Source organism: Thamnophis elegans, chromosome 6, assembly GCF_009769535.1.
Source record: "Thamnophis elegans isolate rThaEle1 chromosome 6, rThaEle1.pri, whole genome shotgun sequence".
Classification (NCBI taxonomy): domain Eukaryota; kingdom Metazoa; phylum Chordata; class Lepidosauria; order Squamata; family Colubridae; genus Thamnophis; species Thamnophis elegans.
Genome location: NC_045546.1, coordinates 73,814,045 through 73,836,310, shown reverse-complemented (window position 1 = coordinate 73,836,310; position 22,266 = coordinate 73,814,045). Strand labels below are relative to the sequence as shown.

Here is a 22,266-nt window from a genome sequence, read left to right as displayed (position 1 = left end):
AGATTTGGGAGATTCTGATGATTGCCAATCTCAATAAATGTAGTTCCACCTTTAAAATAATTTGGTGGACTTGCTTTCCTGGTCTGGTCTACTGAGTAGAGCTGACAACTAGATTGAAAAGTCAAAGAATCCAGAAGGAACACTTCCTTCAAATCTGAATGGGTCTCCAAATCTATGGCCAATGACATCACATTTATTTTTAAAGCTGCAGTCTTGGTTGATGAGACCCATGCAAGGCACCATAATTCTGTCTTCTTGGCCATTCATTTCTTCCCAAAGTTGATTTACAACAAGAATGGCTTTCTAGAAACGTACTCCACTAAGAGAAAAAGAACAACCAAAACCCAAAACACTGAAATGAATCCAAGTGGAAAATTACCCCCCCCCCAAAAAAAAGACAACAAATAAGTCCCTGTGACTTTAGAGGCCTAATGAGGTAGAAAAGCAGATAAGTATTACATGCGCTTGGTTTTAACATGTAGATCAAAATAGTCCTTTTCCCCTTCAGTGAGTCTAGAAACAGAGAAAGAATGTTGGTCTTACCTGAATGTGTCTTTTAAGGGGAAGAGAGGGAGTGGTCACGTGTGGGAATTCTCAAAGCCTGATTGGTCCAAAGACTGAGAGCAAACTGGGGCCTTCCAATCCTAGCCCAGTTTCCTCGAAGGCGAATGGTAGAACTGAAACAACGAAAACAACAACAACAACCCTCCGGGAACCACCCGGGCCCTCCCCTTGGCCCCCAAGGAAAACACTCAGGGCGGGTCGTGACCACTCCCTCTCTTCCCCTTAAAAGACACGTTCAGGTAAGACCAACGTTCTTTTTCCAGTGGAAGAGAGGGAGTGGTCACGTGTGGGACATACCCAAAGCTTAGTCCCAGAGAGGGAGAACAATGCTGGGACCAAGGAGACTGAGAGGAAACTGGGCTAGGATTGGAAGGCACTAGTATTTAAGAGTTTGCTCTCAGTCTTTGGACCAATCAGAATACCCACACGTGACCACTCCCTCTCTTCCATTGGAAAATTGAAATGCATAAAGGTAAAGGTTTCCCCTGCTGAGTCTCACTTTAGGGGCAGTGCTCAACCCCTTTTCTTAGCCAAGGGAGTCAGTGTTGTCGAAAGGCACTTTCGTGGTCATGCGCCCAACATGTTTATACACCAAGACACGTGAAACATGTTGCCTTCCTACTCAAGTGTATAATAAACCTATTTATTTACTTGCCTTTGCATGCTTTCAAACTGCTGGGTTGGTAGGAGCTGGGGAAAGTAATGGGAGCTCACCCTGTTGTACAACCAAGTTCTCAGTTTTACTATTTTGTTAGTTCATCAAAACATAAAATACAGAAGTACAAGGAAAAATGGAGATAATGGGAGAATAAGGAGGGAGGAAAAGAGGAAAGCGATAGCGATAGCAGTTAGACTTATATACCGCTTCATAGGGCTTTCAGCCCTCTCTAAGCGGTTTACAGAGTCAGCATATTGCCCCCAACAACAATCCGGGTCCTCATTTCACCCACCTCGGAAGGATGGAAGGCTGAGACAACCCTGAGCCGGTGAGATTTGAACAGCCGAACTGCAGAACTGCAGTCAGCTGAAGTAGCCTGCAGTGCTGCATTTAACCACTGCGCCACCTCGGCGCAGGGATAGAGGGTAAAAAGGGAAAAAAAGCACTGACTTCTAACTCCTTTTGGTGCAGAAGAATAAGGCAGTAGTATAAAACCTCAACTTTTTACTTTTATATAATAGTATGTCCTAGCCATTTCTATAACAACAAATCTACCTAATCAGCAAAACCCAAAAACAGGGTTTGGCTTTTTTTTTTCTACCTCAAGCATAAAGTCCAAAAGTGGTTTCCAAGGGGAAACAAAATTAGTGCAGCGCTCGGTTCTCGAACCCTGGCTGTCAGCTTTCCATCTGAAAAAGTCAGCATCTTTAACCACTGAGCCAATGCACCCCTATGGAAATATGCATATGATCTCTTAAATTGAAACTATCTGTAATGTGCAGTTGTACATTGCTTGCTTCATCATTCTTTCAATTAAAAAAAAACAGCTCTAGAAACTTATAATATAGAATGGAAGCCTAGGCTAGGCTGATTCTCTTAAAAAATAAATTTCTAAGGTCTGTTTGAAATGCATTCTTGGCTCCCAATGCATTTGCTTTTCTAGAAGTCAAATGCCAACCCAGAAAGAGCAGAGTGGGTCATAAGCAGGCATACAGAGAACACGCCAAACATTGTCCCAGAGGATACAATATGTGAGCACCACAAGACAACGGACAGCTTCTCTTCCTTCCAGATTGGATCCTGAATATATGAACAGCCAATTTAGGTGTGTCAGATTCATAATGAAATTTCCTACTGAGAAATATTTCTTTTCTCTGTAGGAGGGCTAGGCTTCCTTTCTCTATGACAAATAAAGCAGAAAGAATAAGGATAAGTCTGAAGGATGCAGTAGCTCCAGTTAAGTATTTGTAATAATATCAGAAATTGCATGCAACAATATTCACCATAGAAACAGTATTTTGGTGGCAGTCTTGCTCAACGTTCTGTACTTGTCCATTTTATTTTGGGGCTGTTGCCCCCAAATGATGGGGCTAACACCTTGTTTTGGCAAACTAACTAGAGGAAGCTGATATACTCCAGAGCATCCCACAGGGCTAAAGGGGAATGTAAAGAGTAATTTCAATAGCATGCTTTCGGGTAAATAGGAGTTTTGTGACTACACATATTATGACAGCTATTTTGTGAGAATGCAGATAGCAAATATTCTGAATATCATACATATGTCTATAAGCCTGGGTAGATCTGTTAAAGGCTGGAATACTTCTTTAGTATCAGCTACTAACATCTGCCTGCTATATGTACTAATATTCTGCAATCCACTATCTATAATGGCATGTGGGAATGACTTTGGAAGATGTGGGAAGAGTCACCACAAAGGGAATGGTCGGATAAGAGGCAGCTTAGCCCGCAGAAAGAATATGGGCATGACAAACATCTCAGAAGAGACCCTCCCTTGTTTCTTGGGTTGTAAAGCTGATGGGGATGGAGGTGGGGGTGGGAAGAGAAAGAGAAATGTACCTTTAGATTTGCAAGATTCTGTTAATGTAAGCTTACAATCAAGGAGGATTAGTTCATCTGGAAATGCTTCCTGGCTGGCACTAAAAAAATTAAAGACATTTCTTAGAATGCTGTCTCTGAAATCCAAAATTCTCCTTAGTCTCTTGGGCTGGAAAAACCTGCTGATTGCTGCTGTCATCTATCACTACCCACCATGTTCAATGTTCCAATGAGATACGTATACAGGACAATTTATGCAACAGATATAAAACCAATGAGAAACTGAAACTGTGCTGCTGTGCATATTTAAGAGCCGAGGTGGCGCAGTGGTTAGGGTGCAGTACTGCAGGCCACTTCAGCTGACTGTTATCTGCAGTTCAGCGGTTCAAATCTCACCGGCTCAAGGTTGACTCAGCCTTCCATCCTTCCGAGGTGGGTGAAATGTGTGGAGACTGTGGGGGCGATCTGCTGACTCTGTAAACCGCTTAGAGAGGGCTGAAAGCCCTATAAAGCGGTATATATGTCTAACTGCTATTGCTATTGCTATATTTCTGAAATGTAACTTGAATGCTAGGGCCTATCTCTCCTTTTTGCCCAGTTTGTTGAAGCAACAGTCCTGTCATTCTGGGTATTCACGTCATGTTAAGCCATAATAAGACTGCATGTGCTTTATCATGAACGTCACTGAATCAACAAAGGATCAGAACTTAGTTTGAAACCATTGTTGGTTAGCTTGCTAAATCTGAATATGGCTTGGCATCACATGCAGTTTCTTGACATTTTATAATTGGGTTGGGGCCTGGCCCAAGCCTCTGTTAACTACAGACCGACGGCCGAAGAGTTTGGGGAAAAGGAGGAAATGCCAATTAAGAAGTAGCTAAGTTAGCCATGTTTACTTCTCTGTAAAACGAATTCTTTGAAGATAAAAAAAAAATAGGCTGGTTCATTACTTGCAATTACACTTGTCTGATCACTCTATCCCTCCTAGTTGCAGAGCTTGGAAAAAACTGTTAGCATTTTGTTTAAGGCTTATATAAGATATGAATGCAGTTCATCTGTGGGAGGGAGAATATCTCCATGGTATGAAGTTTGTTTATGGAGATATTCACAGTAGGAAGCCCCTGGGGGATGACACAGTAAGTCCTAAACAAGCCAGAGAAAGCTGTTTCAATACCACGCTTGTTCACAGGAAAGAATGATCAATAACAAACAAATGAGTCTAATTTGCTACATCAGGTGAATATATAGTCATTGGTTTATTTTTGGTGCACTTAATAAAAGTCGAGGAGTACAGTGAATAAATGGGAATATGATTATATATAAAGAAAAGGAGACTAATGACAACTACAATAATCAGCCTTAGAATTCACAATGAAGATAGAGAAATGGTAGGTAACTTCTGCCTTTTAGGATCAACTATCAACTGTAAAATAAAAACAAGTCAAGAAATATGCCACAAACTAGCACTTGGCAAAACAGCCATGATGGCCTTGGAAAATATACTCAGTATAGCAGTGGTGGGTTTCAAAAATTGTTCGAACCTACTCTGTGGGTGTGGCCTCCTTTGTGGGAGTGGCTTGCCGCCCATGTGACTGGATGGGAGTGGCTTGCCGCCCATGTGACCGGATATGAAGATGCCGATGACACTTGTCAGAACCACCTTAAATTACCCCACACACAGCACTGGCCTGCATAAGAATATGATGTAAAGTTATTTTTTTAAAGGCATCTTTGGTTTGCGTTAAAACAACTTCAACACACGCAATGTTCTGATTGCACCACAAACGCAGAAGTCATCCTTACCTTTCACAGAGGCTCTGAGTTTTATAAATAGGAGCATGATAGTATAGAATAATCATATCCAAGGACCAGTGGTGGGTTTCAAAAAATTTTGGAACCTCTTCTGTAGGTGTGGCCTGCTTTCCGGGTCCACTGGTAGAACCTCTTCTAGCCGGTTCGGTAGATTTGACGAACCGGTCCTACCGAATAGGTGCGAACTGGTAGGAACCCACCTATGCAGTATAGTATGCAATATGTCTATACCTACAAAGATCAGAATAGTTAAAGCTTCCTAGGATGGAAGGGGAAGCTGGAATCTGAAGAAGCGGAATAGAAAGAGTATGGACACTTTAGAACTTTGGTGATGGAGAGGATTCCTGAGAAGAGCTTGGATAGCCAAAAAAAATGGATCTTCAAGCAAATCAACATTCTCACTGAAAACATACATTACTGGACTCAAATTATCTTATTTTGGATATATTATGCAAAGACCTGGAGAATGCTATAATATTGGGAAAGGTGGAAGGAAAGAGAAGAAGAGAAGCAGCAACGTAGACAGATTCAGTTACAGTGACAATGGGAATGCTTTTGGAAAATCTAAAGGAACAGGTTAAGGACAGATAGTCATTTGGAGAATATGTTTACGTGGTTGAGAGTCAACACTGATTTGATTGTACATAATCAATTAAAATTTACAGTTAAAGCTATAGTTAAAGTTATGGTATAGCATGACATGTGAACCCAACTTCTAACTTTTTATAGCATTTAGTATCATAACTAAGATTTCCTCTTAGTTGGAAGAAGCAGCACTTCTTTCCATTTCTAAAGCTATCTTGCGAATTTGACTCTCTCTCTTTTTTTGCACCAAGTATTTCTTGCTAGAATTGTTTAAAGTGTTGATCTTATTTAAGTAGCTAAAGTTCCTTGGAGTATTTCAAACCCTGAACAGTCCAACTCATTTCATTTCCTACTGCCAAAGGCTAATTCTTAATTAAAGTAAAATCCTCTTAGGCATATTAGAAAATTTAAGAGCCCTCTCACTGTTCCACATGGCCCAATTAAACCTATTCCTGTACTGCCTGTTACTTTGCTCCCCCCCCCACAGGTATATCTAAAGGAGACATATACTAGTAAAATTATGTAATTATTCTATTGATTCTCTAGAAATGATAGTGAGGTAATGCTATAGGAAATATTCAACAGCCCTCGTCAAAAATAGATTACATCTTTATACTAACCAGTTGTGGCCCAGCAGGAGCCATTGGAGCTGCCACCAGACTCTGACAGCGAGGGGCCCTATGAGTCGGCTCTGGAGGATGTGGAGGACCCTGGACAGGGTTCCAACTCCGAGCAGGGTGCAGAGGGGCTGGTTGGCCACCAGGAGGCACCTGAGCCTTGGACCAGTGGGGAGGAGACAAGGGAGAGTGAGCCGGAAGCCAGTAGTGAGTTGTTCCTGGATGCACACCATGGAAGAGCTACTAGGCATCAGGAACAATTACGCAATTACAGGAGGTGATTGTACTCAGCTGGTGGTCATTAGGCTCCTCTCCAGACTATAAAAAAGCTACTTGTGCACACGGCCCTCTTTGCAGAAGTCAACGCAGGATTGAATATCGGAGGACATTACTGTGAGCTTGGCAGGCTGGATTGCTGCCAAGCCTTATCTGTGTTTATTGCTGCCTGAGCTTGTCTGAGTTGCTGCCAAGGTCCTTACCTGTTTGTTCTGCTTGGCTTTCAGCCACCGAGGTGTTGGTGTCTGGCTATTAAAGTACATTCCAGTTAAGATTGTCTCGGCATTCGTTACTGGACGGAGGAGGGAGTCAGAACCCTAACCAATTGGTTGTCCATGTACAGAACATCAAAGTTCTACTGCCAGGCTGTACTTAATGAATGCTTACAACAAAGGTTTAGACTATTTATACTAGTTAATGGGGGAGGGTGGTGTTTAAAAATAATTTCTCAGAAAACACATTTAAGTGAATTGTCTGGATTATAGTTTTAAAAACTTACATTAATAATGCTGACCAATTTATTTATTTTTACATAATTTTTGTAGATTGTATCTACCTCATTAGTCTGAAAACCCAAAACTCACATAATGGATATTTCAAATAAGAAAGCTTTATATTACTTACAATTGCTGTCTACTAAGTTCTTCTCTCTTATTGTTCTACCACTGTATGCCTATAAAATCCTTTTCACAGTACTTTCCATTTATCTGATAAAATGGACACAATTCAGAAAAGTTTGTATCTCAATCCGAAGGTGCAGGAAGCTATGACAACTTCCTTTGAAAACATTAATAAAGCTACAATGTTTGCTTTTCAAATAGGATTTGTAGCTCATTACTTTATGATGTATCAAGCTACAATTAGGATCTTCTTGGTTCAATTCTCTCTATAGTACTAGTAGTCCTCATTTAGCAATCAGAACTGGACCAGCAACTCAGTCATTAAGCAAAGTGGTCACTAGGTGAAACCATGACTGTGCTTTTGATCTTACTTTAGCTTTTCTTTGTTTTATAGACTTGCTAAGTTTGTAAATGCAAAAGATTGGTTGTGAAGTTACTTTTTCATCACCATCATAACTGCTAGTAGTTGCTAAATGTGGCATATATATATATGTGTGTGTGTGTGTGTGTGTGTGTCTGTGTGTGTGTGTATATACATATGGATTTTAAAATGATACAAAACTGAGAAATTATGCAAGTTATATAAACTTCAAATAGATATAAACATATAATGAGATAAATTGAAATTAACACATAAATAGGTTCTGGAGGGAATTATATAATGTCACCGTGTGTGTGTGTTTGTGTGTGTGTTGCAATTGTGCTGATAAATAAATAAAGGGAGACTAGTATAGATCTATTTCAAGCTATTTAGTTCTCATCAGCTAGCCATACCCTTACTGGGAATCGAACCTGGGCTGTATATATATTGTTTTGCATTTAAAATAGTGCAGCGCAGCGAAGCCGTTATGGCCATACAAACACAGTATATACACATAATCTCATGCATTAGTTGTCAATCTACTTAGTACATTATCCATCCTTCTATCCAATCACATTATTTACAATTTGTTCCAGTCTTGTCACCTTGTCTTATACCAATAATAAAATCTGTTCCAAACTTCATAATATTCCAACTCCCCTTTATTTTTTAATTCTAGGGTAAACCTACTGGCTTCTGCATGGGCCAAAATTTTTCTAGTTATGTCTAACTCTGTTGGGATACTTTCTTTTTTCCAATACTGCACATAGGTTATTTGTGCCTCAGTCAATACATGGATAACTAAATAAAGCACATCTTTCTTATACCCCTCTGGTATTATGCCTAGGAGGAAAATTTCTGATTTGAACCGAATTGCTCTCCCACCACTTGTTCCAATCATAATTGTATCATTCTCCAATATCTTTTTGCCTCGTTGCATGCGCACTTATATATTTATTCAGTTTATCTCCACCCTTCTTAATCAACTCCATAGTCCAGGTAATTAATTTTCCCAAGGGGCCATATGAGAAACTGTGATCGTTGTGGAAGGCTGTCACCATCCTGTCCCCACTACTGGTAACATCTCACCCTTCCTCTGATAACGCTCTGCCCCCCACTGATGCCAAATGTTGCCACAAGCTGGCCTGAGACAGCTTGCAGGCTGGATGTGATCTGTGGGCACTAAAATGCCCAGGTCACTCTATGAGAAAGAAAGATGGAGCATGAATTCATAGAATAATATACACTTTTTTTTTAAAGTAAAATATGATTTTAAGATGAACATGTGATGCATTGTTAGAGGACACTGCAGCAGTATTATCTAAAATAAATATTGATGGAAAGAGCCAATTAATAAGCAATAAAGTACTGGAAAATGGCAGGAAAATGTAAACAGCATGCCGACAGAGAAAGAATAGTACAAGTTATTGTACTCTATTCAAATAACTAATTGTTCCATCCTTACTTGAAAATAATTTTGCCATTATGTGGAATCTGAGATCTCACAGATCTCAGATAAGACACAAAAGTATGTCCGATGTTTTAAAATATTATATAAACTAAAATAGCTCCCTTTTAAAGAAGCATAAATATTCTACATTTTCAATTCTGATCAGGGAGTAACCCACACTACTGGTTTTCCTAGTAGTGTGATATCTTCCTCACTAATGTAGCACATGACACATCCTCCAGCTATTCAAACGGGGCTCTTCATTCTTCTATACAGTATTTCCATCTTGCCCCAAATATTTTTATGTTTACTTTCATTACTGAAGATTCTCTTCAATAACAAACTGCATGCTTTCTAAAACTAGCAACAACAAAAACAGTCTAAATGAAATTTACTAGAAAAATACTTCACACCAAGCAATGTACATTGTTAATATTTCAAAACAGTATAATACAAACATTTGTATGACATTCCATTTCTTCTGCCATTGCAGAGTTACAGGTAGTCTATCAGTGGTGGGTTTCAAAAATTGTTCGAACCTACTCTGTGGGTGTGGCCTCCTTTGTGGGAGTGGCTTGCTGCCCATGTGACCAGATGGGAGTGGCTTGCCGCCCATGTGACCGATTATGAAGATGCCGACAACACTAGTCAGAACCACCTTAAATTACCTCACACACAGCACTGGCATGCATCAGAATATGATGTAAACTTGTTTTTTAAAAGGTATCTTTGGTTTGCGTTAAAACAACTTCAACACACGCAATGTTCTGATTGCACCACAAACGCAGTAGTCATCCTTACCTTTCACAGAGGCACTGAGTTTTATAAATATGAGCATGATAATATAGAATAATCATATCCAAGGACCAGTGGTGGGTTTCAAAAAATTTTGGAACCTCTTCTGTAGGTGTGGCCTGCTTTCCGGGTCCACTGGTGGAACCTCTTCTAACCGGTTCGGTAGATTTGACGAACCGGTTCTACCGAATAGGTGCGAACTGGTAGGAACCCACCTCTGTAATCTATATACCCACCCTATAAATTTAGGGCAAATTATAAAACAAAAAAGTCCAACTATCTTCCTCCTAATTAGAGTACTACAATTAGTTGTGGCACTAAACTGTTTACTAGCGTGGCAGCAATAAAACTCAAATGCTTTCACTTTTGACTAACCACTTAAACATTGCCTCTTAATCACCGGCTAATGCACTGGCTACAGTTCATCCAGGCAAATCATCTTTGTAAACTACCATTTGGTTGATTTGCTGCAAATTAAAATTTGTGGACTTTGGAGAATGAAGCAAGTTAAAAATTACTCCAAAAAGAGAAGTAAATTATTTTACTCGTCTTCCCACGGAGATGCCAATTGTGCATGATAGTCCTGGTAGGAGGGAAGCCTTTATAATAAACTGTGATTATGATGCCTCAAAGCATCCAGAAGCTATTACAGAACCACTTAAAATCTAAAGCATTCGAGTGGCTTGAAAATAGGAGGTCACTTTATAGATTAGGGCCTATCAGATGGTTCTATTTATTTTTGAAGTGGCGTTATCTATGCAAATATTCAGCATGAGTTTTACAGCTGCAGATAGTGACGAAACTAGAAAGAGAAAATGCACGTGAAAACTGTCTTTCTGTGTAAAAGAAGTGGCAGCTCGAAATGCATTTGAAAAACTACATTGCTACCGATCGTGGGTATTTATAACCATGCCAGTACTTACAAATACCAGTGCTTGCATTATTGCAGGTTTCTCCAGCCTCTTGCCTCCCAGATCTGCTGGACATGAAGAATTCTCAGCTAGCATGGCAAAATGAAACAAATGCGCCATCAGTACGTCAGAAGAGAAGTGTTTCAACTCTACTCACTATCCCCCCTAGGAATCCATTCCGGAAATGACAATTTCCATTTAAAGAGCAAAATCAGCTTGAGATCTATAATTGAAGATCTATAATTAAAGGTGGGCATTTTAAAATGCTCAAGTTTTCCTATTCAGTCTATGTCCCTTGAGTGACCCCCAAAACAAAAGAACTCCTGCTCTTCCAGTTCCCACTCCCCCCCCCCTGCTCACCACCACATGATTTCAAAGGACTACGAGGACACGTCTTTGTAACACCTTGGGAATAGAAAAATCTCTTTATTGGCCAGTCTGATATTCTCAGGCGCCTTGTAAACATCTCCTTGTTGTTCTTTTAAAATCAGACAAGCTGGTGAATGCTTATATGTAGGTGTACAGTACACACACACTCTCACACACAAGCCCTTTTAAATGTTTCCAGCTCAACCACAGCACCCTGCTAAGAAGCCAGCCATGGCACGGAATAAATGACTATTTCTCTTAGAAGTCAGTCTTTAGAACTACTAGTGTTCAAAGTCACAGTTTCAGCAATGATGTAGATCTCCTTTAGCCCTTGCAAGCACAATGGACGCTGCATTTACATGAGTATAGAAAAACCAGTGTCTCCTGTACAAATAACTCTACCTCTTTTTTGAAATTATTTGTCCAGGCATCTGTTTGAGGACAAGGGCAGCTTTGTGCTAGTGTCCCTTCAACCAAAGGCAGTTACCTGTATCCACAGCAACCATGAAATTCACAGAACTTTTATTTCAGCAGAAGCCAAAGGCCAGGCAAACATTCATTTAATACATCTGAAAATGCAGCGGGGATATTTTGTTTTATTTCACTGGGAAACAAGTATGTCTGCTAGACATTTCAGGAGAAAAAAATATTACTAGTTTCCAGACCAGGAAAAAAATAATTGGCATTTTTTTTTCTAATTTCCATTTTAGTCGTAGAAAGTAACCACTAAGTAGCGATCTGAAGCCTTAAACACCTTTATTGCATACAGGAGTATGCAATAAAGGTGCATACCTTTATTGCATAAAGTAATCACAATAAAGTAATCACATCAGGAGTAATGGCACATACTAGATAGAGGTGTTTTTTTTTCACTTTCCTAGCAAAAATATTGTGATATTTAAACATAAGTAAGATGTATATTATCAATCTCCAGAACAAAAGAAACCTGAAACTTCCATAGTAAATAAATGTCCACAAGAAATTATAAAGTTATAAGAGCACGGCATTTATATTGTTTGTCGAAAAGAAAAAGATGAAAATGAAATAAAGAAAGTTATCATGAATGACCCTTAGCCCCAAAATGATAAAACTAAGCCGTTACAATAATACGTAATAGTTTTAGTTCAGAGGTCCTTAATTCCCTGTCCGTGGCCCATTGGGAACCGGGCTACACAAGTGGCAGGCAGGCGTGTGAAGCTCCATTTGTGCAAGTGATATGCACACACGTGAAACCACTGCCCCCACCCACCCACTGCCGGTCCACAGAGCAGGAAAGGTTGTGGACCTTGTTTTAGTTTATATAGGTAGTCCTTGACTTATAACCATTAATTTAGCAACCATTCACCTTTACAACAGCATCGAAACATGTGACAACCAGTCCTCAACCTTATGACAGCTGCAGCATCCCCATAGTCATGTGATCAGAATTTGGGTGCCATCTGTGGCCTTGCCAGTTTCTGACAAGCAAAGTCAATGGGGGAAATCAGATTCACTTAAACCACCACACAATTCATTGAACAACTGAATTGATTTACTTAATAATCATGGCAAAAAAAATAATACTGTATAATCAGGTGCAACTCATTTAATAACTGCCTTCTTTAACCACAGAAATTCTTGTCTCAACTGAGGTCATACATTGAGACATAACTGCCAGCCCTCAACCTTAGAGTAAAAGAAAAAATAATAATACAGGTAGTCCTCAACTTAAAACCATTCGCTTAGTTCATTTCATTTCAATTATTGAATTTATAGGCTGCCCAATCCCGGAGGACTCCAGGCGGCTTAGAGAAATGAAAAATATTAAAAAGGATTAAAACAATAAGATTAAGAAGAAAAACAACATGCACCCAATCAAAGCAGGGCTGGACCTCAATCAAGAGGTCAACAGCACCAGGCCTGCCGGAAAAGCCAGGTTTTAATAGCTTTACGGAAGGCCATGAGAGTGGGTAGGGTCCAGATCTCTGGGGGTAGCTCATTCCATAGGGCCTACTGCCTTAGAGACTGCTCAAAGTTACAATGGCACTAAAAACAGTGAATTATGACCTTTTTCACACTTAGGACCATTGTAGCATCCCCACGGTCACATGATCCAAATTCAGGTGCTTGACTGTTCATATTTATGATGGTTTGCAGTGTGTCTTGGGGAATCATGTGATCAGCTTTTGTGACCTTCAGACAAGCAAAGTCATCAGAGAAGCCACATTCACTTAACAAACATGTTACTAACTTAACAACCACAGTGATTCACTTAACAACTGGCCAAAAAAGGTTGTAAAATGGGGCAAAACTCACTTAACAAATGTTTCACTATGTTTTTCAGGTTTTGGACAATTGGAGGATCAATTGTGGCCATAAGCCGAAGACTACCTGTATTTAAACCTTAGATATCTGTTGTAGCCCAGCAGGAGCCGTTGGAGCTGCCGATGGACTCCGATAGAGAGGGACCCTATGAGTCAGCTCTGGAAGATGTGGAGGACCCTGGGCAGGGTTCAGACTCTGAGCAGGGACCAGAGAGGCTAGTTGGCCACCAGGAGGCACCTGAGGCAGGGAGCAGTGGTGAAGATCAAAGGGAGTTTGTCCCTGACGCCAGGCAGAGAAGGGCGGAGAAACGGAGACAGCAATTACGGAGACAGACTCATAAGAGATAAGCAAGCCCAGGTGGTTGTGGCTTGGCTCCTCCCAAGAGAGTATATAAGAAGAGATTTTGGGAGGAGACCTTTTGCAGGACACAACCGCTTATACCAAGCTGGAGAAACTCTTGTGTGTATTGTATTTCTTATCTTTGGGAATCTGGGTTGCTGCCAACGTCTTGTCTGTGGGTAATTACTGTGAATAAAGTGTGGCTAACAGTAAGCTTGTGTCGGCGTTACTCACCGGACGGAGGGGGGTCAGAACAGATATCCTAGCTTACTTATTATTTATATTTTGCCATCAGTTCATGTAGGGTTATATTAGCAACCCTGACTCCAAGGAGCTTCTAGTAGAAAATAGACAGTGGTGAAGCAGCAGTGGGAGAGAAGGACAGACAAGGTTGGATGGACAGCAGCCTTTGCTGCTGTTTGTAAGCTTTCTTTCATTGGCAATAACAACCACAATGTCCCAACTAGCTCTGAATTTTGCACTAGTCATTTTTCTGCTGAATGCATCTGGTTTTAAAATAAAAGATCAGAATATTCTTTTGACCAAAATGAAGAAGCCTCTAATGAGTCTTGGAGGATGGAAAAAAAAAAGAGTTGTCTGTCTCAATATCATGGCCCTTTTATATTTTTCCATAATTTCCCAGACATACAGTATTTTATGTGACATAGCTAGTAGAAACATGTCTGCTCGTGAGACCCCAGAAGTATCCTTCAGTTCAGAAAACATTCTGGAGAATTAAAACCTGCTCAAGTTTAGTTTTTTTTTAAAAAGAAAATATCCTTTGAATGGTTCTTCCTAAATATAACTTATGGTCTTGATCCTTGTAACACTTATTTCCCCAAACCATCCAAGAGGATTTTATTAAAAAAAACCCATTAGTTGTTTTTTTTCTCCCTGTCTTTCAACTATAAAAACAAAAGGGAAGGTTAACGTATACTTTGGTGATTATTAATTAGAAATGTCAATATTTTTTTTTCTTTTCTCTTTATATTGTCTTACATTTTAAATGGTCATTTTGTTAACACACACTAATAGATTGTTGTTTAGAGATAGTTGCTTTTTGCTTTTGTGGAGAGAAGAGGAGAGAAAAATGTAAATAACCCTTAGTTAACTATAATAATAACAAAGATATGTTCGAGGTTCGAGGTTCATTTTATTTATATGCCGCCCTATTCCCAGCGGGACTCAGGGCGGTGCACAAACCCAAGGAGGGGGGGAGGGAAAAACACAAAAACTACAAAAAGTACAGGGCATTTAAAACAACCAACAGCCACACGATTCGAGGGGGGAAGGGAACTCATCGACCCCAGGCCTGCTGACACAGCCAGGTTTTAATGGCTTTCCGGAAGGCCTGGAGAGAGGTGAGGGTCCGAATCTCTGCGGGGAGCTCGTTCCAAAGGGCCGGAGCCGCCACAGAGAAGGCCCTCCCCCGGGTAGTGGCCAGATGACATTGGCTAGTAGACGGAACTAGAAATGTTAGAGAGAGGAAATATAAGATGTCCTACTAATTGACTTTATTTCTTCTTTATTTCTTTTTTATGTTTCTATTTTTAGAACATGTTATAAGGATATAGAGATATGGCGTATTGACTGGATCTGGGGGAAGGGAAAAAAGGAAAACGCCAACAGGCAGCTGTGTTTTTGAAATCTTAAGTAAATGAAAACTGTGATATGGTGATGGTAAAATATATAAATTTTTAACATGTACAATTTAGACTGAATGGAATATATGTGATTACGGACAGAATGCACGAAATGTACTTGTGACCAATGGATATGCTCCCTGCAAGACGTGATGACAGATGATGTTTTTGTGTGTGTGTGTGTGTGTTTTTGCATGTAATAAAACTAATAAAATTTTTATTTAAAAAAACCCCATTAGTTGTTAATATTAATTCATTATTAACTAAGAAACTGCCCCAATGACTCTCCCATGAGAACTCTTGGCTCTGAGTTGTTCTCCAAAGACCTCACCTCAGGTCAATGCACCAGCCTGCATCCTTTCCCATACAAAATTTCAACAAATGATGCAAGACACAACAGGTGGCAATTAATCTTTATGCCTCTTTATGCACTTCCACAAACTTAAAACCAGTTAAATTTGAGTTAAAAGCAGCCAATTGCCAATAGCCACCAGAACCAAGCAAAAACCTTTGACGGATAGAATTTTTCAAAGGATTATAATGGTTGTTTATTTAGATGCCCAATAAAACCTTCCATGTGGAGGCCAGGAAATGCTGAGATATCTAAGGTTATATAATCTAGATTTTCTTTTCTTATCGCCATTATTGCTGAGTCACAGATCTCATTTGTAAAATATTTAGACAAACACATAGATTGCCTCAGAAACATTTACAGTTTTGAATGTATTGGAGGAAGGGTTTTAAGACAGTAAACCAATCATTTCATTTTATTGATTTTTTTCGAATGCAATTAAAATAAATACAGATAATATATAAGAAATTCAGAATACAAAACCAAATGTGCCCTACATTTCAAACTGATTGGTCTTCATGGGTTTTTTTTTTAAAAAAAGATATATTTCTTATAATAGCACAGCAATAATCAATTCTTCAAAAAAAAAATTTGTGTGGTTTATCAGATTAATCAATGGATATTTTTGAAAGGTTTGTTGTTGACTTTCTAAGTTGTAGAATCAATTGTGGCCTGACTGCAAATCTTTGATTTGAGAGCAAATCTGTCAATTATTGGATGTAATCCTTTCTCTTATCTTCCTGTGAAACCGTCAAGATCCAAAGAAAGAATTATGGTGGATGCTGGGGGCAACCTCTTCATTATAAGCAACTAATCCTGGGGGTAAGGGGGAAGCTGTCACAGCGCTACAATTCATTGTAAGTCACAAGCCTGAAGAAACAGACTTCTACCAAAGTATGCCCAAATTTGGAATGGAATAGTTTCAGGCCCATCCATCCCAGATAGATAAAAATCAGTGTGAATTAAAGTCAACAGAAAGATCCATTCAACGGATACATAGTTGCTTGAGAGAATTGAATATTCTGCATTAACGGCTTTGTGAATGTTGGGTTATGTGTAGAGTCCAAAAGTAGAATTCAAAATCTTACTTTTAGACAGTTTGCTGTTTTCAAGTTTTGTACATTATTTTGACACAAGCATTTTAAATGTATTGGTAATTATTTTACAAGTGTGTTTTGTCATCATTTCTTCAATGTGATGTCGTAACAATGGAACAATTTAGCCTCATCCTACACATCTTTCTTGCAAGCTTATTGACAATATCCTTTGGCAACTGACTACTACTTCTTCATCTGAAATACTGTTGTAAGTTAATTTTAGTGCGTGGTTGCTAACAACTCTGTTAAATAATAAGTCTTATTCAATATATAATATAAGGAAGCAGAGAGCCTGTACCATAGATAGCAGGGACGTGCAGTCAGGGGAGGCAGGGGAGGCAGAGCCTCACCACTGTCATCATGAAAAGAAAAAAAATGTAAAAGGAAAAAGGCAAGAGCTGAGGTCAGGCTGAGGTAGTTGCTGCCAGAGTCACCGTGGATGACTCTGCTTAGTGTTGTTTGTTGTTTGTTTGTTTTTGTTGTTTGTTTTATTTATATGCTGCCATTTGCCCCCGAAGGGGACTCAGGGCGGCTCACAACTCAAACCAGGGAAGGGGGATACAAACAAAAAAATTAAAACAACACAAAACAATACATAATTTAAAACACACGACAGTCATACCATTCGAGATAGGGGCAATGATTCTTTAGCCCCAGGCCTGTCGGAACAGCCAGGTTTTAAGGGCTTTGCGGAAGGCCTGGAGGGTGGTGAGGGTTCGAATCTCCACGGGGAGCTCGTTCCAGAGGGTCGGAGCAGCCACAGAGAAGGCTCTCCTCCGGGTAGTCGCCAGTCGGCATTGGCCGGCTGATAGAATTCGGAGGAGGCCTAATCTGTGGGATCTAATCGGTCTAGTGGAGGTAATTGGCAGCAGGCGGTCTCTCAAGTATCCAAGTCCAATACCATGAAGGGCTTTATAAGTGACGACTAGTGCCTTGAAGTGTATCCGGAGACCAATAGGCAGCCAGTGCAGCTCGCGGAGGATAGGTGTTACGTGGGTGAACCGAGGTGCACCCACGATCGCTCGCGCGGCTGCATTCTGGACAAGCTCGAGTCGCCGAATGCTCTTCAAGGGCTGCCCCATGTAGAGCACGTTGCAGTAGTCCAGTCTGGAGGTCACAAGGGCGCGAATGACTGTTGTGAGAGCCTCCCGGTTCAGGTAGGGACGCAACTGGTGCACCAGGCGAACCTGGGCAAATGCCTCCCTGGTCACAGCCGACAAGTGGTGTTCAAAAGTCAGCTGTGGGTCCAGGAGGACTCCCAAATTGCGAACCCTGTCTGAGGGGCGTACTGTTTGACCCCCCAGCCTGAGAGATGGAACACTTGGCCAATTAGTAGGAGGGAAGCACACCAGCCACTCGGTCTTATCTGGATTGAGTACAAGCTTGTTAACCCCCATCCAGTCCCTAACAGCCTCGAGGCCCTGGCACATCACGTCAACCGCTTCATTGAGTTGGCACGGGACGGACAGATACAGCTGCGTATCGTCCGCATACTGATGGTATTTTATCCCATGCTGTCAAATGATCTCACCCAGCGGCTTCATGTAGATATTAAACAGGAGGGGGGACAGGACCGAACCCTGCGGCACCCCATAATTCAGGGGCCTAGGGGTCGACCTCTGCCCTCCGACCAACACCGACTGCGACCTGTCCGAGAGGTAAGAGGAGAACCACCATAGGACAGTGCCTCCCACCCCCACCTCCCACAGTCGTCGCAGAAGGATACCATGGTCGATGGTATCGAAAGCCGCTCAGAGGTCAAGGAGCACTAGGACGGAGACATAACCTCCATCCCTGGCTCTCCAGAGATCATTGATCAATGCGACCAAGGCGGTTTCCGTGCTGTAGCCAGGCCTAAATCCCGACTGGAAGGGATCTAGATAATCGGTTTCCTCCAAGGACCGCCGGAGCTGAAAGGCTAGTGCTTAACTGTTTAAAAAAGCGCCCTCTACAGGAGATGGCAGGAGAATGACGTGCCTCATCTAGTCTGACTTTTTATGATCACTCGAGCAGAGTTAAGCAAGGGTTAAAAGCCGAAAAAATCCTGATGTAGATGAGGCACATCGTTCTCCTGCCTCCTTCTGTAGAGGGTGCTTTTTTAAGAGGCTTTTTTAAACAGTTAAGCAGAGTCATCCACGGTGACTCTGGCAGCAACTAGCCCAGCCTGACCTCAGCAGCTCTTGCCTTTTTCCTTTTACATTTTTTTTCTTTTCATGATGACAGGCAAGAGCAGAGTCGAAATCCTCTCTGAAACAGCTGGAAAAGGTACGTGTGGGTCGAAGGGAGGGGGAGGAATTCAAACTTCATCCTCCTGGTGCAACTTTGTGTGTGTGTGTTTGAGAGCGGGGGGAGGGAGGGAGGGAGAGAGGGAGGAAGGAGGGGAAGGGAGAAGAAAAAGAAAGAAGGAGACTTATTTAACAAAGGAGAAAAACAAATGCTGTCGCTTTAAATCGGAACTGAGCATGCCTGGCTGTGGAATTCTGGGAGTTGAAGTCCACAAGTCTAAAAAAATTGCTGCCTCACCAGCCATAAACCTCACCGCACATCACTGATAGATAGTCATGTTGTCTTCAAGTTATGGATGATTCTGTTAACCTAAATAGTCTTCTCAATGCTTTTATACGCCTTGTCTGATTGTTAGATATCATAGTGCAGTGATAGCGAAACTTTTCAGCACCAAGTGCTGAAAAAGGAGCACTTTGTGTGCGTGTGCACACTTTGTGCATATGCACACTCGTCTGGACCACAACCAGGAAGAGGAACTGCCCAGGGGGCATGTGCGCACCAGAAAATAAACTTCTGGTTTCCGGCATGCACATGTGTGCCAGCCAGTGAGTCTTCTAGTTACTGCTGCGCATGCACATGTGCTGGCCATTGACCATGCTCATGCTGGAAAATGGAAGATCAGCTCTTCCGGTTTCCGGCACTGCCACATACACAAAGGTCAGCTGATTGGCACGTGTGCATGCGTGCCAGATACCTGGAAGAGGAATGGGCAATGCTGTGCGGACCAGGCGACATGGCTCCATGTGCCACTTCGGGCATACATGCCATAGTTTCACCATCACAGTTATAGTGTATTTGAAAATAGATATCTAGACCCAATCAGATGAGACTTACTTTTGGTACATAAACAGGTGATATCAAAGAGAACACCAGACCAGGATCATAACTGACCACTTAAATTCAAGGAGCACAATCAGCAGCTCACATGCAGACTAATTTGTGACACATAGAATTCTGCTCCAGAAATTATTATTATTTTATTTATTAGACTTAGACTTATATACCGCTTCATAGGGCTTTCAGCCCTCTCTAAGCGGTTTACAAATTTTTTTAGAAAATTGAGTCAGCAACTTGCCCCCATAGTCCGGGTCCTCATTTCACCCACCTCGGAAGGATGGAAGGCTGAGTCAACCTTGAGCCGATGAGATTTGAACCGCTGAACTGCAGATCACAGTCAGCTAAAGTGGCCTGCAGTACTGCATCCTAACCACTGCGCCACCTTTCCCTTATGTTTCAGCTGCAGTCTAACTACAGCATAAAGAAAATAAATAAGTAAATGGTCAAAAATAGCAGCAGAAAAAAATCCTGGTTTCCATCCTAAAGTTCTCTTTTTAAAAAACCTGTTAATCAATTTCTGGTATACCCTTTCAATATGGGAGCAGGGGAGCAGGTGGGGAATGGAATGGATCTGACCAGCCACTTATGCTGCTTGCCTTTTAAGAGATGAGTGGATCATAATTCATTTTAAACTAAAGGAAAAGACTGAACTAAATTCCCCAGTCACTCCTTAACAATTCGGATTGCAAATCCTTTTTTTTTTCCTTTTTAACCCCAAGAAAAATTTAAACCAGAAATTTATATACACATAGGCTCTAGTAATAAATGATTTACTTATTGCTTACTTAAAATCCACATATTTAAATGTGGAAGAAAGGGAAAAATAAGTTAATACTTCTGACTGATGATGTGCCATTATGTTGATTGCTCAAAATTGCAGTCATATAACTGCAGAACGTTTCAAACAGCAGTAAATGTGAGTTGGGTGCCAAGTGCCCAAAATGAAATCATATGACCAGGGATGTTTCTGTGGGGGGTCATTGGAAATATGGAACCAGGTGGTAAGTAACTTTTGGGGAGTCCGTTGTAACTTTGAATGATCACTGTTCTGACCCCCTCCTCCGTCCAGTAACGAATGCCGAGACAAGCTTAACTGGAATGTTACAGCACTTTATTAGCAAGAAACCAAAACCTGGTGGCTGAAAGCCAAGCATAACAAACAGATAAGAATCTTGGCAGCAACTCAGACAGATAACAGTTTCTCCAGCGTTAGGAATGACATTCACTCCTGCAAAAGGGACGTGTGCACAAGCATTCCTTTTATAGTCTTGAGGGGAGCCTAATTATCACCAGCTGAGTGCAATTACCTCCTGTAACTGCGCAACTGTTCCTTATGCCTATTAGCTCTCAGTGCCGGGCATCCAGGAACAACTCCCTTGGCTCCTCCTCCCTGCTGACATCCAGATCACACTCCCTTGTCTCCTTCCCACTGGTCCAAGGCTCAGGCGCCTCCTGGTGGCCAACCAGCCTCTCTGCGCCCTGCTTGGAGTCGAAACCCTGTCCAGGGTCCTCCACATCCTCAATAGCCAACTCATAGGGTCCCTCGCTGTCGGAGTCTGGTGGCAGCTCCAACGGCTCCTGCTGGGCCACAACAGGTCACTAAGTAACCAGTCACTAAACAAGGACTATTTGTAGTTGGAGTTAAATGCCAGTAATGTGATGTTTTCCTCTCCATCTCTTCTATAGAAGCCAATGCAAAACTACCCAACAAAGTGTTGCCCACTTTGTGTCTCTCATCTCTTTTCTTAAAACTGTATTCCAAATCTATTTTAAACATAAAAGAAAAGAATTTTTTTTTGGTAAAATAGCAGAAATGTAAGCGCTACATTAAGACTGTACTATTCTATGAATAACAGTATAGAGGAGGAATTCCTATTCCCAAAAGGAGTCCAGATAATAAAACTAACTAATAGTCTTACCTCTGTCAATCTAGCACCTTTAGTAAGAAAGCAATCCACAAACTTAACTAAATCCAACTGAGTTGAATCATATTTGCTGATAACATTAGGCTGTCAAACTCACCATGTCACATTGCCATCATATGACTTTTCGCTACGTTGTTCCCATTTGTGAAGCTGGTGCGGGTGTGGTCTGTGCATAATGTGTTGTGGCCCTGCAGGAGCCATTGGAGCTGCCACCAGACTCCGACAGTGAGGGGCCCTATGAGTCGGCTCTGGAAGATGTGAAGGACCTTGGACAGGGTTCCGACTGCGAACAGGGTGCAGAGAGGCTGGTTGGCCACCAGGGGGCACCTGAGGCCTGGAGCAGCGGTGAGAGCCAAAGGGAGCGTGCTCCCGAAGTCAAGCCTTAGAGCAGTGGGGAGGAGATAAGTGAGTGTGATCCTGACGTCATGCATTGGAGCAGTGGGGAGGAGTCAAGGGAGTTGGTCCTGGATGCCCGGCAACAGAGAGCTAATAGGCGTAAAGAACAGTTACGCAGTTACAGGAGATAATTGAACTCAGCTGGTGGTAATTAGGCTCCTCTCAAGATTATAAAAGGAATGGCTTACCACAAGCTTGTCGCAGGAATCAATGTATTTACTAGAGCTAGAGAA

General features: G+C 41.4%; 1 protein-coding gene across 2 annotated transcripts in view; it reads right to left on the bottom strand.

Annotated features, from left to right (window-relative positions):
• The window catches only part of SEMA5A (semaphorin 5A), a 239,405-nt gene that overhangs the window by 154,857 nt on the left and 62,282 nt on the right, over positions 1-22,266 (bottom strand). Inside the window, exon 2 of one of the 2 annotated variants that reach the window (XM_032220236.1) lies at positions 10,498-10,574. The exons of the other annotated variant lie outside the window; for it this stretch is intronic. The gene's annotated coding sequence lies outside the window, so the exon portion shown is untranslated. The remainder of the gene's footprint in view (positions 1-10,497; positions 10,575-22,266) is intronic. 2 annotated transcript variants of the gene reach the window in all.